At 33.6% G+C, this 19,646-nt stretch overlaps 1 pseudogene; it reads left to right on the top strand.

Annotated features, from left to right (window-relative positions):
* The first annotated feature begins 15,465 nt into the window (after positions 1–15,465).
* LOC121366395 lies at positions 15,466–19,007 on the top strand (annotated as a pseudogene).
* The last annotated feature ends 639 nt before the right edge of the window (positions 19,008–19,646 follow it).

Raw genomic sequence — 19,646 nt, 5'->3', positions numbered from 1 at the left:
TCATTACCAGCATGTATGATGAATATGAAGTCGACTCCTCCCCCGGCCATTTCTCGCTAGTAGACAAGATACTACTTTGTTTCCTCCTCAATATAATAAATTAGATCATAGCAATGGAATTATGGGATCAGGTGAAATTAAACAAGAAATTTTAAGAGCAATGAAAGAGGATGTTAGAGCTAAGAGAGTATGCAAAGTTAAATGCTGATAAATTACAAAGTCCAAACACAAAAGAAAATCACTTGACAACAAAAATGTCTCAAAAATTTGCTGCTAAAGTTCCTATGATGCCGCCAAATATAAAGAAAGGAAAAGAGAAGGGACAGAAAAGAACAAAGATACTTGGAATTATGACCGAATCCAACATCCAATGTTACCACCTCCTGGACTACATTTTATCTAACAAAGTACATCTTTTATCATCAAATTTATTGTGGCTAAAATAATATGGTACGCATGATAAAATCATATAGCTTTAGTATATTATTGTTGTATTATACACACTATATTATAACCTAATTATATCATTAAAAAACGTGTCTGCTTATTTTGAAAATTCACTCTCGTAATCAGAAGGTTGTGGTAGATTAGGAGCAGGAGAGGGAGATTGGCTGTCTTGGCTCATATTCTTTCATTTGCTTATTGTAACTTGGTTGGTCTCGTAGGTTAGGATCTTCAGGGACTAATTGCTTGTCTCCCATTTGGTCTATTATCTCCACCAGATGGTTGATCAGATACTAACAATGTAGCTGGATCAACATTTACTTATAAAAAATAGGCCATAACAGCAAATACAATAAAGCACAACTCAATAGCAGCAGCAAAGAAGACAAAACTCATGTGCCTACAATAAAATATTTCTAAGTCATTTTTTTCTTTTCCTGGTCATACTTGGTACTGAAGGCACAAGACTCTGCAATAATGACAACTACTAAATTACCAAATGCAACTGTCATAGCCTGCAGCTGTACACAGTGATTCATACTTACTGGGCCTACAAATAGTATCATAATATCAAAGAATGAGAGATTCTGGAGAAGAAATTAACTTACTTGAGAATATGCAACTCAAGTCCAGTACTAGAAAAGAGAACTTCACCAAATGTGATGACAAAATACATTGGGATTTGTAAGAAAATGGGACAGAATTAGGTGAATAGCAGCTGCTACATCAACATCGACTCCTGAGCCTAAAAGGACTGAATATGTGATACATGCCATGAGATAATATCTAACATTATTTGATCCATTTAAAGTGATACGATAGTATAGATTCCACCAGGTCCCAAGTCTTTGAGGCAATGAACCAGTCTAACAAAAATAATAAAGTATTAATATACTATAACATAACAGGGACATTACCAGAGAATGGTGTCTGACTCAATAATATATCATAGCTGATAAAAAAAATACACAATAAATAACATTACACACACACACATATTATATATATTACCTTCCTATGAGATGTTCTGTGAAATTGAGAAGTCATTACTTGTTAAATTATTTGCAAAAAAGCTCTTTTATCATTAGGACACTTTCCTGAAAGACACAGTGAAAAGTTGACATTTGAAGAGAACAGACTCTCAATGTTTCCAAGAAACACTCTATAAAAACTAATATAACAAGAATATCATAAACAATATGACATACGTTACTGATGCTTTGTCACCATCAGGAAACCACTCAATAGTATCATTCTATATTACAATATATAATACATTAAAGTATTAAGAATATCTTAACTTACAATTTTGAGTATTATATCTTGATCATCATTATCTCTAGCTGTGAACACTTGAACACTATGACCCTCAACTTACATTAAATTGAAAAGTAGATGCCTCAACACTTGTGGTCACTGTTAAATTTCTGAGACAAGATTATTTTCTATAATAGGTGATAAAGTCTACAAGTATAATGAAAAAAAAACATAATTAGAAAGAAAATAACAAGATCCTTCAAACAAATAACATTCTCTAAGTCAAATATAATGATATCATATTATACCTCAGCTCTTGAAAGGTTGTGTATTTGGCTGCCATATTGCAATGATACTGGTACATGAGAGCATTGCTAATCACAACTCGAGCTTGACCACTTTTTAAATTACCAGACTGTGATTGAATGTAAAGTTCAAGGAAACAAGCAAGAATAAAAGCCACGCCTGCTACAGCCCATCCCCGTAGCCATACGTTGTAAAGGTTTCTTTAAAAGATGAAACGCGTCCAAGTAATGGGTAGATAACTGACTCAAATATTGGAATTAAAACAATAATAAAAATTGGATAAGTGCCTGGATTTGATTCTGGTAGGATGACAAATTTTCAAAAAAAAAAAAAAAAAAAAATAATCGTCCATCCATTCTTAGTGCCTGTAGAGTCAACGAGATCCTTGTTGATCAAAAAGAGCCCAAAAGATTGGTAGAGGAAGGAACCATAACCAAAACTCTTAATAGAAGCCAAACTTCATATACAACAGATCAGAAAATTGTGGAGATCCATAATCCATAAACTTACGAGTACCAGGCACTTTTCCAAATCTAATACGACGATAAATAGCATAAAATACTGAAGCAGGAACCTCTAAAGAACAACAAAGCAGCCTCATGTCTAGGCTTAGTAATCACATACCACCTTGTACCAAATATAAAGATACCTAAAAAAAAAGATAATAATAATACAGGTAGTAAGTAATCATGAGCTATATCACTAACCTGTAGCTACTAACATAAGAATAGCTGGTACACCAAAAGGCAAAGGAAAGCATTCATCTAATCCAAAACATGAGGGACACATAACCTGTTAATGCAATAACAATTAAAGGAAGTTAGTAAACACAAACAAGTTAATAATGATATTAAAATACCTCTTAATATAGGAGTCAATATAGTTGATAATACACTACCAGCATTAATGAAAAGTAAAAAACTGAGAAGAAAATGGGTAGCAAGTGAACTTTAGCTTCAGTAAATTGATCACCACCAAATGCTGATACACACGGTTTAATGCCACCAGTACCAAAGGAATGATGATCAATGCTAATGCTGATAAACCACTACAATAAAATAATATTGTCATAATGATGTCATAGATAAATCATGTGATCACTCACATGTTGGCACCACGTGGAGTCATTGAAGGGAATAGCAGAGATAGCCATAAGGATATTACCCAATGCAATAAAAATATGGACAAGCTAACAATAGTGCTATAAAAATATAATAAAAATAATCAGAACTATACATTAAGGAGCATACCCATATTTTCCTCCCTAGGCAGCTGTCTGATATTATTGCTCCGACCAGTGGCAACATATAACAGAGAACAATGAAGGCATGATAAATGGCAGTAGCTGTATCATCTTCAAAATTTAAAAAAACGTCTCAGAAAAAGAGTCAAAACAGCTATAGAATTGGACAATAGTTACACATGGCAACAGAAATTGTCATGGTAAACATACCCTATCATCCCATAATAACTGAAACGCTCACAAAATTCATTCCAAATAATAAAAAAAAAGTACAGGAAAAGGAAGTTGACACACTTTACACTAAATGGACAAATGAAAAGATAAATAAAAATGGACTTATGGAAGAGAAATGGACAAGAGATGAACGAAATGGACAAATGGTGGACAATGCATACCCAGACACGTCCCCCCCAGCTTTTCCAGCTATCTTTGGAGCTTTTGGATATTTTTTCTTCTTATCTGTACATAGTATATGTATTACTCATAACTGACACAATCTAATATTACCTGTAAAACTTTCGTATTTATTTGTACTTTTACGATCATCTTCATCTGTAAACTCTGGAAAGAGGATGGAGTCACATGATCATGAATATTGAATAACATATCAAAGCTTGCCATTTTCGTGTTCCAAACAATGCCTCTTATCTTTATCTGACATGTATTCCTTCTCTGGATCCGCCATGATTTTTTACCAGGGCCGGTCACCTAGGAGGAATACCAAGAAAAGTTTGTTGTTTATAATCTAGCCCCACCCACCTAGCTCTCTGTTCATTTAATTATCACATCCGGTAACAAAATTAAATAATTGATTATTATTAAAATAAATCATTGATTTTCAACATTACATAAAAATTCTTAAAATAGGTTGTCAAATGTGTTAACAATACACACACACATACAGTAGCTGTAGATAGGTGAAACAACAGTACAGTAACCAAAGTCATTTGATTGAAATAAAATTGAATTATTAAAAATTATTAACCTCCATTATTAAATCTAATAGTCTTAAGGTGCATACTAAATAACCCAATTACTGGGACATCCAACGTTTTCCAGAGGAGAAACCAACGTATTGTGGCAAGGAGCTCTTCATAAGCAAGATCTATATCCTCATTAACTATTGATGCATCAAAATAATGAGAATACATGTCTTCAATACGACAAGACTCTTGATAACACATCTCAAAATCTTTCTCCTGTGATATGATATGATGTGAAAATGTGAGGGTGACAATAGTGAGAAAACAAGAATTAAAAATGTGCAGACTGTGGACGTAGTATGAGTGAGGATGCAATATAGTGATGTTAGTGGGGAATATGTGGATGTAATAAGTGATAAATAGTATAACATGTGACTCACATCTCTAGTCCTGATGAACCACCTTGATTATCAACTTCGAGCTGAGCGATGCAATCTACGAACACAATCCACACTAGAGGCTTTAATAAAGACAACTAGTGGACAAAACTTGAAACTGTACGAAGATGTTTTAATGCCTACAAATGTATACCAGATAAACAATGGATAACAAGATGTATGTAATGTACAAATAGAAGGATACCTGAGGATGGAGCATCCAGGACACAAGTTTTTTCCTTCGTTAATTACTCTCTGAATAGACTCTCTCATTTGATACATATAAATGGTCTCTGTGCTTACCAAACTCAATAAAACCTGTTTTAAAAAAACAGGTCAAACCTAATCATACATTGTTTTGAGATCATACTCACCTTGTGAAGCATAATATCTTGCCTCATAATTTCTTCAGATACAAAATAAAAATTATTTACGTCATCATCACCACGTATATCTCGAGTGGTATCTATGAATTGCTATAACCCACACCCACTTTAATATAATGACATACGTGCTATAACATCTGAATAGGTTGTCAGGATATTCTGCTAGAAGGCGTGTCTTTAGACTCCGCCTACCAATATTAGGAGCCCCTGCGTAATAATGAAGCATATACTACAAATATAGAATATTGAGTTTATATACCAATTAGAACATAACTACTTTGATATTGAAAAAACTTCAACCATCATCACTGGCTCATATAAAATAAGATTCATAACATTCAAACTCTGAGAGAGAAAGAGAGAGAGAGAGAGAGAGAGAGAATGTTACCTAGTAAACCCTTCACCTCTCACTTACCTCCAAATGATGTGAACTATACATAACTTTTCTTTTAGGTTTCTTACGACCAATAATCCCTATTAAAAAGTAAAGGGTCAATATCATTATGATAATAAACTTACCAACTGCCAATCTGCCATCAACAGAATTAAAGGCTTTCCTCCTACCACATAATTATCATTAACATGGCACTAACAATATTATTACCTCCTCCCCTTCTAACATTCTACTTGGAAACAAGACCAGCTATTGGTTCTCTCCCATACTTAACAGCCTGTAATAAATGATATATATTATATAGAATAATGTATACAAACTGACCTGCCACCAGAAACTGTCATCTTGATTTAAGACCCTCAAAATGTCTCCTCTTTTAAAAGATAATCCTGCTTTCTTGTGATGGAATCAATCTATCACCACGAGGATCATAGTCAAAGTGAGTTTTCATAAATATCTATCAGAGAGAGAGAGAGAAAGAGATGATAATGAGGAGAAACATATAATTTACATCTGTCAGACCAGCCGTCTCCTTAAAAACCAGGCTCCACTCTTATCACTACAGATCCAGAGCTATTTTTCTAAAATAAAATAAAATAAATAATAATAATGAAAAAAAAATCAAGAACTTACTAGCATAGCTTGTAGATCTGCTGGGCTCTATATTATCTACCATTTCACATTAACTTCAAAAATACGATCACCAACTTGAAGGAGACCTATTAAAAATGATGACATGTTTTAACAATATTCATAGTTCCGTTACCTTGACGATGAATGAGACCTCCATGTAGAATACGAGCTATGACTAATTTATTATTGAGTAATTTCAAAGTAATTACCCTAATAAAAAAAACAATAAATAAAAAATGGGACTATACATAACTGCATACCAGAGGCTCATTAGAACTCTTATGTAATCCAACGGTACGAACATCTGGGCCATTACTTTTCCTGGGATGCTGTTTCTGATAGTTAGTTTGAGGATGGAAGGTAGGATCAAAGGCTGGAATGGGACTTTCATATGTCCTCCTACGAACTTGATCGTGTACTGATAATAAATCCTAAACAATAGTAACATGATTCAGTTGACTAATACTCTGGTATTTACATTACATACTTTTAAATAGGGTTTCTATTTAAAGCCATCCAGTTCTATTTCTTCTTCATACTACATGGAGCATGGGCTTTTAGCTAAAGTGAGTCACATGATAGTCAGATGATGATACATGCTAAGAACTCACATCATGAACGGCCTCAGTTGCACTACCTTCAGGCTGATCAAAGCTTTGAGAATGAGCTACTTGATCATTGATCTCACAGAGAGTAAGAAATCCAGGATCTTCAAAGAGGTTCTCAAGGAAATCAATGTCATCATGACGCACAAAGTCCTCTCTCTCTTAGTTGGTTAAGAGTTTTTTTTCAATTTCAAAATAGTATCTATTATAAGAATATATTATAGAACAGACCAAATAGAAATGCAGATAACCTTTTAAATCTCCACAACACCCATCGTTGACTTGAGGTGACTCTGATGTTGCCATGGTGAATCTAGAAACACAACACATTTATAAGGGTTTTAGGAATTATTGAAACCATTTAAGACAGAAGCCATTAGACATTGGAATGTTATAGACAACAAACTAAGTAACTAAACCACAAAACATATCAAATATGTTTTTCACACATTAATATTGTTATATTACATAATTACTACAACTTATAGTACTACTATTATACACAAAAGATAAACTATAAAAAACATTATGTTATCAGTAGTAGATCTACAATGATAACAATTTATCAACTTTATTAAAATTAAATTAACACATTAGCAATATTCATTACTAATACTTATTTCTAATACCTGCAGTTAGAATTTATAAAAAATATTTATTACATGAAACAGTCATCAAGTATTATTGAGTAAACTATCTTCATAAATATAATATATAGTTCTATCATTTTCCACTAGTTACCTAGTTCTGGCTTATAGCCAATATTTTTTAGTCATTTGGACAAGCATTCTTATCAATAGTTTATAATTTTAGTGCGCTATTTATTTCGTTTTATTCATGTCATATTATACCTTTACCTCGATTAAAGTCTCTTCTCTTTACCTGCTCTTTCTTCAGCTAACAATCGTGCCCCCTTTCTCTCCCACTATTTAATTAAGAAATACCAAACGTCCGTTAGCCGCGCCTACATTAGCAGCACACACCCATTATTTTGTTAACTTTAAACACACTATGGATTTGGAAGAGATTGCTAGCTCTGAAATTGAAAATAGTAAGTTATTATACTTTTATAGGAACATTAATTCGTTACATGGAAATTATAGCCACTGCTAAAATGTAAAAACTGATAAGAATATTAAGAGGTGGAAGTTTTGAAAAGGGGTGTGGGCTCATTGCAATAATTTTTTTGCAGATATAGAAAGTCTTTTGACAGACAGCAGTGGATAGATTGGCTCCAAGTTGGAAAAGGAAAGCAAGATGACTTGCAGTTTTTAAAGAAATTTAAGTAATTCGATTTGACAATTTTAAACTGGCCCCCTGCTAAATGTGAGGACATGCCAACAAATTATTTTGTTATGTTCCAGTTCATTTTAGTTACATGATAAATTGAATGAGGACTACTTCAAACTCAGCCTTCAACAGCATCACCTTGCAACAGTCTCACTTAAGTCACATGGTAATCACACGATCACCATTCTAAATTCACATTGTTTTTGTATAGGTGTCATATGACTTGGAACAAGATCCATTCACGTGAGACACAAGAATTGTATGACCTCTTAACATCTGCTCATGTACATGTATGTATATAATATTATATTTGTCTAATGTAGTTATATTATAGTCTGTTCTGATGACATATGAACAAAGTCTTTAATAATGATTACCTCCAATGGAGAACAGCCCAGAAAAACTAAAAACAACAAGAAGGGGAAGAACCATTGTTAATAGTTCGAGTGGACAAAGGACAAGAAACCTGTGGTCAGATTGCAGACCCTTACAAGTGCAGACATTGTTCAAGTTTTTATTGCAGGTTGCTACTGTTAAATCTGATGTTGTGGTAATATATTAATATCTCGTGTTATACATGGGACTGTAGCTGATCGATGTGGATTATGAAAACAGAAGATGTAATTCATGAATATAAACGGAGAGAGTATAAGAGGAAAGACTATTGATGAAGTGGCTGATAAAATGGTATACCATTTCACTAATTATAATATTGTATAAATACATTATTGTATACAGCAAACACACTCACTGGGAACTATGCTCTTCAAACTCTCTCCATCACAACAGAACTATCGCCCAAAAGAAGAAGAAATAAGGTAATAAATGAAGCTATTCATTAATGTTATATGGACCCATCCTATATATATATATATATATATATCATATGTGTATATGTACTACTGAGCCATTACTTTTCTTGTAAGGGATTTACCAATGCACCTATATGCACCTATGAGCAAATGTACTACTAACTATTACCATTGTCATTTTTATAGTCCACTACTTATATGAAAGCATTATTTTCATATGATTCTACTGAAGACTCACTAGCTACCATGTTCTGAAGCTGGCCTTTCTTTCAATAAAGGAGAATATTAAAAATAGTAAGTAACGATGATCCACACTGGTGGAGCAAGCAAGTCTTGTTGGTGAGAAACCAACTAAAACTGGACTAATACCAAGTTCACGTATGAGAGAAAGGTAAATAATAATAAATCCAAGCTGATGAATCAAATTTGTACTGTTAAAAGACATGAGTACTCTCAAGCATTCAATACAAAGCAGAGACAAAACCAACACAGGCGAAAGAGAGGCAAAGGAGTGTGAGTATTCTCCTCTAGATTATGAAGGTAACCAGGGGAACATAATGTGATCTTTGAACCTTTCTATGTTAGAACATGGGGGACACGAGTTGTCCACATATACGAAGAGGTCATTGAAAATAGAAGCCAAAAGTACATCCTGTCCTATTGTACTACTAGGTAAGCCCCCTGAAATTAGTAAAAATAAGATGACAAATATTACTTACACAGCTCCCAAAATGTCCACCCTTTCGATTGCTGATCTCTAAATCCAAATTAATTCGCAGTAATACTAACAGGTTTGGTGGAGCTATTACTCGTAAGATAAACAGTTTGTACAATTTGTAATATAAAGTTTTGTTCAGATACATCACGTCCTCGTAGACAAAATGAGGAGGATGGTCAACATTTTACTTTGTAGATCGAGATGAAATGTTGCGAAAAATCCAGTCAAACCAGTTTGTCGAGTATGGAAAATTGAATGGCCATCATTATGGATGTCCATCAATGCTGGTTAGAGTACAATGGTCTCTGGCAAAATATGCCTTTTAACTTTAGTACCACGCGGTAAGTATTCAGTAGGAAAATACTCCACTTATCAAGTTAAAAAAAATATTTATTTTTAAGGTTATCCAAATTAGTCCATCAAAGTGCTGAGATAAAGCCTTACGTTGTATTTTTGTGCCACCTAAAGGAGAGAGGTTACGTCAGGGCCTGGATTGAAAATGGTTTTAGTACAAGAAGGGAATTTACTTGACGTCTTGCAACAAACAGAACCGAGATGGAATCACGTTATGGTCAGTACTTTGATCAAATTATTGAATATGAGAGCATAGATCAAGGCATTCATTGAAATACAAAGGACTGCAGAGAGACTGTGAACAGAAGCCACAATGGGTTCACAGCTACATGGACAATCTTAACTTCTCTTTACTTTTTTTAACAACCTTTTACATTTAGTTTATTTAAATAAAATTAAGTGGTTAGTCTTGATAAATCTACTAAATGTCTAATAGCTGGACGACCATGAGGACAGTTCTAAAAAATATACCCCATTACTTGTAATAGGAGATACACATGCAGACTAGACTTACCCAGGGTTGTTCCATTTCTCCCATATGTACTACAAGCTATTAAAACAAAAATAAAAAATACAATCACTACATTTATTAATGCACACTTTGGTCATTTCTCTCATATTCAAGTGCTGTTCCTATCATTATAGATCCACGACAAGCTCGACTAGCCAGCATTTTCGTTACACACAATGGAGGTCGTACCATTTTCCCTAATAATATACTTATAATCATGAGACATCATTCACAATTTACTGGATAATCTGTTAGTAGAATATTAACTCTTCAATTCTAATAAAAAATATAAATGACATATGTTGCTTAGCAACTATGTGGGTTCCTGGAATGCCCATGGACCAGTTCTTGCTAACAGGCTTGACCTACAAGGCAAACTCTTTAGTGGGAGGAGCTAATGATAATACTGTAATTTTAATTGTAAAAGTTGTTCTAATCTAACCAACTTCATCAAATACAAAAACTAAAAACCATTCTTTTCAAATATTTCCAAATTGTGTCTTTTAAAACTGCTTCTCCTATAGCAGTCAATTCTAGTGGACGAGGCCTACAAGACACACCCACCATCATCATCATCATTATTATATTTTAAATAACTAACTGTAACAGTTTTTGTTTGTTTCAATAACAGTGTCCCGCGTTTTACCCGCTCAAAATTGAACTTCTCATCTGTTGCATGCTATAAAGGAGAGCATTATATACGAATAGAATACAACTAGATCATACTTGATCAATAATAAAGAGATCATTGTCTAATTTAGTTATAATAATATCCGAAATTAAACTAGAAGTGATATTATAAAGGTACCATTGGCTAGTGGTAGGTGTGGCCTCACCTGTCCTAACACTTGCATCTGTTCAAACTGTTCCTTACTTCAACACAGTCTTAAATTCATTTTTTAATAGGAACTTACTTTAATTCTCCTTCAACTCCAATCTTCAGCATCTTGATTAGAATCAGGTTCAATTTTAGCATGGAAATATCGTCGATTCTTCGATGCAATGCCCCACATTTTTCAGAAGTCATGTGACTTGCCCTGGCAACAATATCTGCCATTCATATTAAAGTCTAATGTATGTTTTATTAACAGTAGATCTTAAATGATCTAAAAGTGAACAGATATAAAATATGGTATCATGCATTATTATATATTACAATATCATATTTTATATGTTCTACTTTGAGTGGTAGTGGAGCTTCATCTCCTATCCTCTGGAGAGCTCTTCATATTAACAACATCACATGATTGTGGGGTTATGTGATTGAACTTCATCTAATGTACTGTTTTTTTTTCCTTATCATTTTTAGATACATTACTAAATCTGGTTATTGAACTGGTTTAAACTAGTTTTACAGACTGCCTTGACTGGTGAGATCCGTTATCTTTATTAGATGAGGTAGTTGTGACTTTGTATACCAAAATCCATCAAACGAGGTTCTAATTATAGGGATAGAGTAACAGAATGTTAGATAAGAGTTTTTACGTTTCATGTGCGCTGGTTCCTGAGGATTGGAGAACTAGACGACTGTGAATATGATGAAAGTTCTGAGGGATCTAACATATAAATAAAGTAAGTGCATTTAAAGTTACCTCTCTTCAATGAACTAAATGGTCTATTGTTAATTGAAGTAGTTTGTGATAATGGTGTGTACTAGGACCTATAATATTATAATATTAAGAACAACTAGTCAACGCTTACTGGAAACCTAGTTGAAAGTGACCTGCCATTGGGTTGAAATAATTGTCGAGTGATTCCTATATATATATAATACTATTTATTAATAACTATTAATAACTGGACTCTTAACCCCTAACTAATGTTAATAATACCTTCTCTTGTTGTATCATAACTTGACGCTTTATCAGGAGTTACATAACATCAAACATACTCTAAAATATATGTATCCTCATACCTATACCCATATCCTCATTCCTATAAACATTTTCATGACCATAGCTATGTCCACATCTCCATACTCACACCCTCCATATTATACCGATATCCTCATGCCACAAAAAATCATATAAATATCCTCATGCTGATATTTGATGTTTCATACCCATACATATATATCCCTCATACACCATACCTCTCTGTGTTTCAATATTCATTACTACAAATGGATATATTGTTGGTGATTATACATATGACCCCCGTAAACTTCATTTACTGTTTTGCTTCAAACTACTATAAACAAATGATTACTTATAAAAGGTAAATTAAAGGGGCATTAATGACCTTTGCTATGAAATCACAAGTATGTCTTCCGTTAAAAAAGAAAAATTGTCTGTCAGTACTGCTTCGTCCGTTTTACATGGTTACATTTGAAATATATCCAGATAACTTGTACTACAGAGAATAAACCAAGCTTGAATTGAAAAATTACTAAATCTGTCATACATTTCTGCCAGAGATAGTCGGACCTTCAGAAGTGACAATACTCTCCCCAAACATTGAGCAATTTCCGACAATATTTCTATCTAATATTACTAGTAACTATCACTGATTATCACATGATATTACTGTGTAGGTCCCAAAAATACAAGATATATTACTTACGTATTTGAGAAACTACCAACTGTTGATAAGACCAGCTGACGCTTACTATAGATAGGAGAGGGGAAGACTATAACAAGGGACATTGTAAACCAACACCCCTACATTTTCCTGTTTGATTATAACAAGATATCTTGACTCCAGTAGATATAGACAGTAAACCAACCTTGAAGCATGTGTATTAACTTAGTATATTCCTGTAACATAAACAAAATTAATTAGTTAATTATATAATTTATTTGCTATAGTAATTTAGCTATTATAGTAACATACAAATAACATTATTTGACTTAAAACATATTAGTAATTATACCATATAAGGTAATCACTAATCAGCTGCATTTGCATGTTAGCATGTGATGTGCATGAGGATACTGATAATTCAATATAGGATATTGTAATTATATTTATGAGTTTCCAATAAATTATTTTTAATTTAAGTTGGTACCTTCTTTCAAATTGCTATGAAATTCCTTCTGTCTGAACTGGTAATGTGTGAAGAGATTAGAAAGTTGATATAGTTTGCCCTCTAATTAATACAAACAATGACATAATTAATATTAAAAACAGGGTCACCTCTCTTAGACCATTTTGTTTGAGATTTGATTTTTCCATTATTATCATAAACAATACAGGCTCAAACAGACTCTTCTTGATAGCATGTTGTAATAACTAAATCATGATCACATGATCATTACATGACATGAATTAAACCACACCCACCTCAAAGCACATAATGAGCATAAGCGCTTCTCCTCGGAAACCAAATGTACCAACTATTGCACATCTGAAAAGTTCCGAGATTTTTGAAGTGTAGTTTTAATGTTAAAGATTGATAATTGTTCAGGGTCTAACCCACAACCGTCATCAACCACTTCAACCTGTTCTGAACCAAACGCCTTAAGTCTGACCTCTACCATAAAGGTTAATAATAATGTCTAGTAATTGAAGGGTGTGTCCTCCACCAATATGTGTAGCCCAGCATCTAAACTGTTCTCTAGAATTCTTTCACAGCAATAGCAAAACCTTAATACAACCTGCCCTGAACAGATTTGATGACACTCTGTTCAGTTAATACGTTTCAGTGACATTGTCTACACAATAGAATTCTAGATTCTTCCTCCACGTGAAGTGTGTATGCCAAATAATTTGCTGACGTCACATGACTATTGATTAAAAGAAAGAGGAGGTGGCCATTTGGCATATCTCGTTCTTTTTCTCTTCGATATTTAAACGGAGTCTTACTCTTACCATCATGGCGTCTGAAAAGTAATGAGACAGTTTGCTGTCGCCGTCCTGATTCATGTATTACACATCACGATCGTGATGAACCAGAGAAGAGACTGCCTGAATTTGATGAGCAAGACTACCAAAGTAAGGCTATGACAAATAGTGTGTAATATCTAATTGTTATTTTATAGATATTATAAAATCTATATTCTCTTAGAAATTCTATAGTATTTGTCTTAAATATATATAGTAACTATTATATTATGTCTTTTAATAAATCTATAATGTATTAAATTAGAACAAAGGTTTATGCCGATGCTTGTTAACACAAGTACAAATTTATAGTTTCCCTATTTTTACTTATTGTGATGTGAACGACTATATTATGCCACACAACATGATAAGGTTTGTATTAACAGTACAAAGTTGAGAAGGTTTGTAATGTATAATATAATAGTGAAGGTTAATAGCTGTGTTCTCATAATATGAATTACTCCTAGATAGTAGTACCCCTAGTAAACAACCTTATTACTTGCCAGTTGCTGAACACTTACAACATCATACCATTATATGGAATGTCATTGTCACTTATATAGGACTTTACTAATTTCCTGAACAGTTGCGGCTCTAGATTTAATATGTTTATTTAGTTGCAAGATCTATTAAATAGTGTAGATCATTTCTTTCTTTACTTAAAGTATACCAATAAATGAGTGGTGGTCAAACAGTAGGACTTCCTTAATGAGATACCTGTTAAACATATCAAACACGTTGTTCATCCTACTTTTGTGGACTGTCTGAGTCTTTATATGAATGTATGTTAACAATACTGGTCCTATGTTGATACCTTGTGACTTACTGATAGACTAGTTTAGTCGTTTGTTTAATACCATTACCTTCTCTTTGTTATACCTTGTGACTGAATGGGGCTCATCTGCCAGCTGTATAATTTAAAATGCATTCTTTAGCTACCGTTGCCTGGAGTTTAGGCTAATATTACCAACAGTATAAAAAGTTTACTTATCATTGCCAACAATGTAATATTGTATAGTTGTTTGTTCTGTCAGCATTTTAATGTTACATGACATATTTCATACTTTACCATATAAGTGAATTGTGCTTAGAACTTAGTAATTTTGTCATGTGATGATTAATCCTAATGTTCTTTGTTGTGAAGGAAAACAGGGATATAGAATTAATACATTTAACTTACATTAAATGATATATATCATATATATCCTTCACTCCCCCATTGTACTGGAATGTAGGTCATGAAATGTCTATGTTGCTGTGCATATACCATATGTTGTCCCACGACAACGTAAAAACATCATCATCATCGACGACGTAGGAAAAAACATTAATGTCCAGCAAGAACACTCTTCAGGAAATCACACCTTTGATGGAGGAAGTGATCATTAGGTAAAATCAACAAGATTGACGATAGTAGTAATATATATATATATATATATATATTATTGTTATTTTTATGAATAATATTTGTTTTGTATAAATAATATATATCCATATGTTGTGTATACATCATATGTTTATTATTATCTGTAGAGGTACCATCTCTATATGGTGTTCCTCTCGCAAACTCCTAGTGATCCTTGTGGATCGAGTCAAGTTCATATTAGGGGAATCGTGCAAGATGGAGAAAGAAACTTTCTATCATGTCTTCACTGAATTAGAAGAATTATGTTACAGGTGAACATGGAGAGAAGTAAGAGAGATATTTATGGTAATGTTTTTATCTCTTTGTTTGCCAGTCTGGAATGGAAAGAAACAGCTCGTTGGGTCAAGTTTGAGGAAAGACATCGAAGAAGGAGGAGGGAAAAAAATGGAGCCAAACTCATGTAGCTACTCTCTCACTTCATAGTTTATTTGATTTACCGTAACTGCATGTTAAAAGGAACAGTACTATTAGATATAGTTGTAATAATAACTTGGAAATGATATCAGGTATGTTATACTAGTCACAACTTAGCATTGAGATTGGGTCCCAATAGATACTGTACTTGATCATTTGGTGTCACCAGACAACTTGAAGAAGAAAATAGAGACAAAGTACGTGCAGCACTCTACAGCGACATCGTCATCATTGTACAAAAGATTCAGACAAAAAAGATGTTTCCTAGTATTCTGAATTTTGGAGATATGGTTATCATGGGTATCAGTCTAAAAGATGGAGAACGGTGATCGTAATAATAATCAATCACAAAATAGTATATTGATGTTGGTTAGCACCGTCAAACTAGTGATGATCATACTGGAATCCAATGGAAAGAAAAAAAATGTCAATTGTAAAGTGATAATAGCGTTCAGCACCATACTACTGGAGACGATCCACCTGCAAAGGAGAAAGATTACTGTAGTTTACTGACTTTACTGACTTTACTAGTTTGATCAACATTTTATGAAAGAAGCTCCCACCTGGATCTGAAGCATCAAATGTTTTAGTTGGAGAAGTAGATTTTCTGAACATTCCATATAGCTTTTTGTCCGACTCTCTAAGTCTCAATTATTGGAGATTTACAGAAGTTCCTGTACCAACTCGATTTTTATTTATTTTGCGGGGACCAAAGGTAATCAAGAAGTTATCATGAAATTGGACGAGCTATAGCTCTCCTTATGCAGATGAGGTAACCCCTCTAATTATTATAATAACATTGTTGTTATGTAATGTAATAGGTATTTCATGAAGTGTAGCTTACAAAGCAAGAAATCGTGAGGATTTATTAGCAGGTGTCGATGAATTTCTTGATAGGTAAGATATCTCTTGTGATATTATTATGAAAATAACTATCTCCAGGTTACTGTCTTACCTCCTGGAGAATGATCCTCGATATCCGTTAGAACCTCCTCCTCAAGTCCCCTCTCAAGCTGAGAGGCGTGTCCATGCTAAGGATGCTGGGGATAAAGAAATTGAGATGCCTCCATCTGTTGAATGTACTAACTACCTTTGAGAGTCTCATTGGTGATATAAAAACGTCGTTATCGTCATTATGTCACTGATTTTAGGGAGCCTTCTGGATACCTCTACAAAATCGTTGTAGTATATTAGCTTTGCTAACGACAATAGCCCCTCATTGTTTTTATCTATTTTGCTAATATAGCTCCTGCTATTACATTGGTCAAGTACTATCAGAGAAGACTGGTGGCTATATGGTAGGAAAATAGATACATAGAAATGAAATGGATGCAATAAAAAAAATATAATTATTCTCTATTATATTTAGGGAGCTGTTGAAATGATCCTGTCTGTTGCTATCGGGCAACTTTGTTTATTCACTCACAGCAGGACAACCTCTGGTTGTCCTCGGTGGTACAGGACCTACATTATATGTGAAGACATACTCTATCAATTCAGTACCAACCAAAAACATACTTATCTCGAGTTTCGTTTATGGATCGGTCTTTGGACAGCTTTCTTCATTGTTTTATTAGTAGTATTTAATGTTAGCGTTATTGTTCGTATTTTTACAAGATTTACTGTAGAATCTTCTCGGCTCTTATCTCCTTTATTTTCATCTATGAAGCGATTGAAAAAATTTGGAAGACTCATTTAGTCAATCCATACAGTGGATATTATTTTTTCCCGTTCTGGAGTAGAAAATGTGAACTGCTATGAATATGATAGTATTTTTTTCTATAACGACACTACCTCCTCTTTTATTAATGCTACTAATTTAGGATCCTATTGGGACAAATATACTGACTCTGTCTTTTAGAATCTTGTAATGAGAACAATCTAGTAGGTGGGTGGGGCCAGATTGTCCAGGTGTCATTAAACCCCATGTTTTCTTTTTTTCAATATCTTATTTTTGGGACTTTTGCAGTCGCTTATTATTTGAAGAAGTTTCAAAGACACACCTTTTTTTCCAACATGGTAAGTAGTCACAATACCCCCTATTAATTATTGCTTTATTACTTTAATAATTGTAGGTTCGTAAAATTATCAGTGATTTTGCTGTGATGATATCTGTCATTATATGGATTGCTGTCAATTACTTTGCACATGTTAAAGATGTCCCTACACTACAGTCCCGATATACTAGGAGAGGGTGATTTATATAATAATGACACTGTCCGTAGATCCTTTCTGCTTAAACCATGGGCAATAATTTACCTCTTTGGGCACCCATTGCTGCAGTAATACCAGCTTTGTTAGCAACTAGCTTGTTGTTTTATGGACCAACAAATTACTGCTCTTGTTGTCAACAGAAAAGATAACAAATTAAAGGTAACATTTGTAATATATATTTGTTTTATTAACTATTATTATAGAAAGGACCTGGTTATCATCTTGATTTGTTGATAGTAGCTTGTCTTATTGGAGTGTTTTCTCTTTTGGGTCTCCCGTGGGTTGTTGGGTTGCTACTGTCGTGCTCTATTGCACATGTACAGAGTTTATATCTATATTCACCTGTGCTGCTCCTGGAGAGAGACCAAAAATTTTGGGAGTAAAAGAACAAAGAGTGACATTATTATGTATTGTCAATATTACTGGGATTGTCCATTTTAATGTATCAAGTATTACAGGTAAGATATGTTCTATTACAATTTAAATTATATTATAGTTGTCATCATTAGCTCATACCGCTAGCTGTATTATATGGATTATTTCTCTTTATTGGAGTGGCCTCTCTCTCTGGAATTCAGGTAATGGTTTGTCTTATTGGATGCTGTCTTGACCGACACACACACTCTTTCTCTCTGTAGTTTGTCGATCGCATATTGATTATCTTTATGCCAAACAAAATATAAGCTGATGAAGAATATGTCCGACATATTCCTATCGTCGTCTTCATTCTCGTTCACACTTATTCAGTTGTAATGTTGTGTCTTCTTTGTAAAATCTTTAAAGTTGTGTCTCAAATCAGTATTATCTTTCCAGTGATGGTAAGTAAAACATTGAATCTTCAGTCATAATATATTTCTTTAGGTTTACTGCTGTTCTTGGACGCTGGTTAGTTGGATGGGGTTCCCTAAAAGAGATCTTGAAATATTGGATGATCCCATTCCAGAGAAACTATACTGTCGAACGTCAGTGTTGTGGTAAAACCATGTCCACATGGAACAAAGATGTTGAGAAAGTGTAGAAGAAACAGACTTGATCCTACTAACACCGGTCTTAATGATAATTCAGTTGAGACAGAAATTAATATGACTCGTGAAGTTAATCGTGTGATTTAGGAAAACATGGTACGTACCTCGACGAGGAGCCTCATAATGTACACGATGCCTAAAGATGATAGCAAGGAAATGGAATGTTCGGACGGAAATCTCTCTTCCCAATTTGAAGAAGAAATGAACAAATACATTTCAGACATCTCTGAGCCAGTTTAAAATAGCTATAAAAAACAGACAGAAGTTTAAATTAAGGGTTTGTGGTTCCTTGGGTAGTATATAGTAATGTTTTATGTCATAATAATTGTCTTGTGTTTTAATTATATCTTAATATTTATTGTATTATTTATTCAATTTGGACTTTGAGAGAGGACATGATTAAGTATACAAAACAACAAGTAGAATAGTGCC

This window comes from Gigantopelta aegis, unplaced genomic scaffold (assembly GCF_016097555.1).
Source record: "Gigantopelta aegis isolate Gae_Host unplaced genomic scaffold, Gae_host_genome ctg5538_pilon_pilon, whole genome shotgun sequence".
Classification (NCBI taxonomy): domain Eukaryota; kingdom Metazoa; phylum Mollusca; class Gastropoda; order Neomphalida; family Peltospiridae; genus Gigantopelta; species Gigantopelta aegis.
The sequence above is the reverse complement of the archived record's forward strand: the minus strand, read 5'-3'. Positions and strand labels throughout refer to the sequence as shown.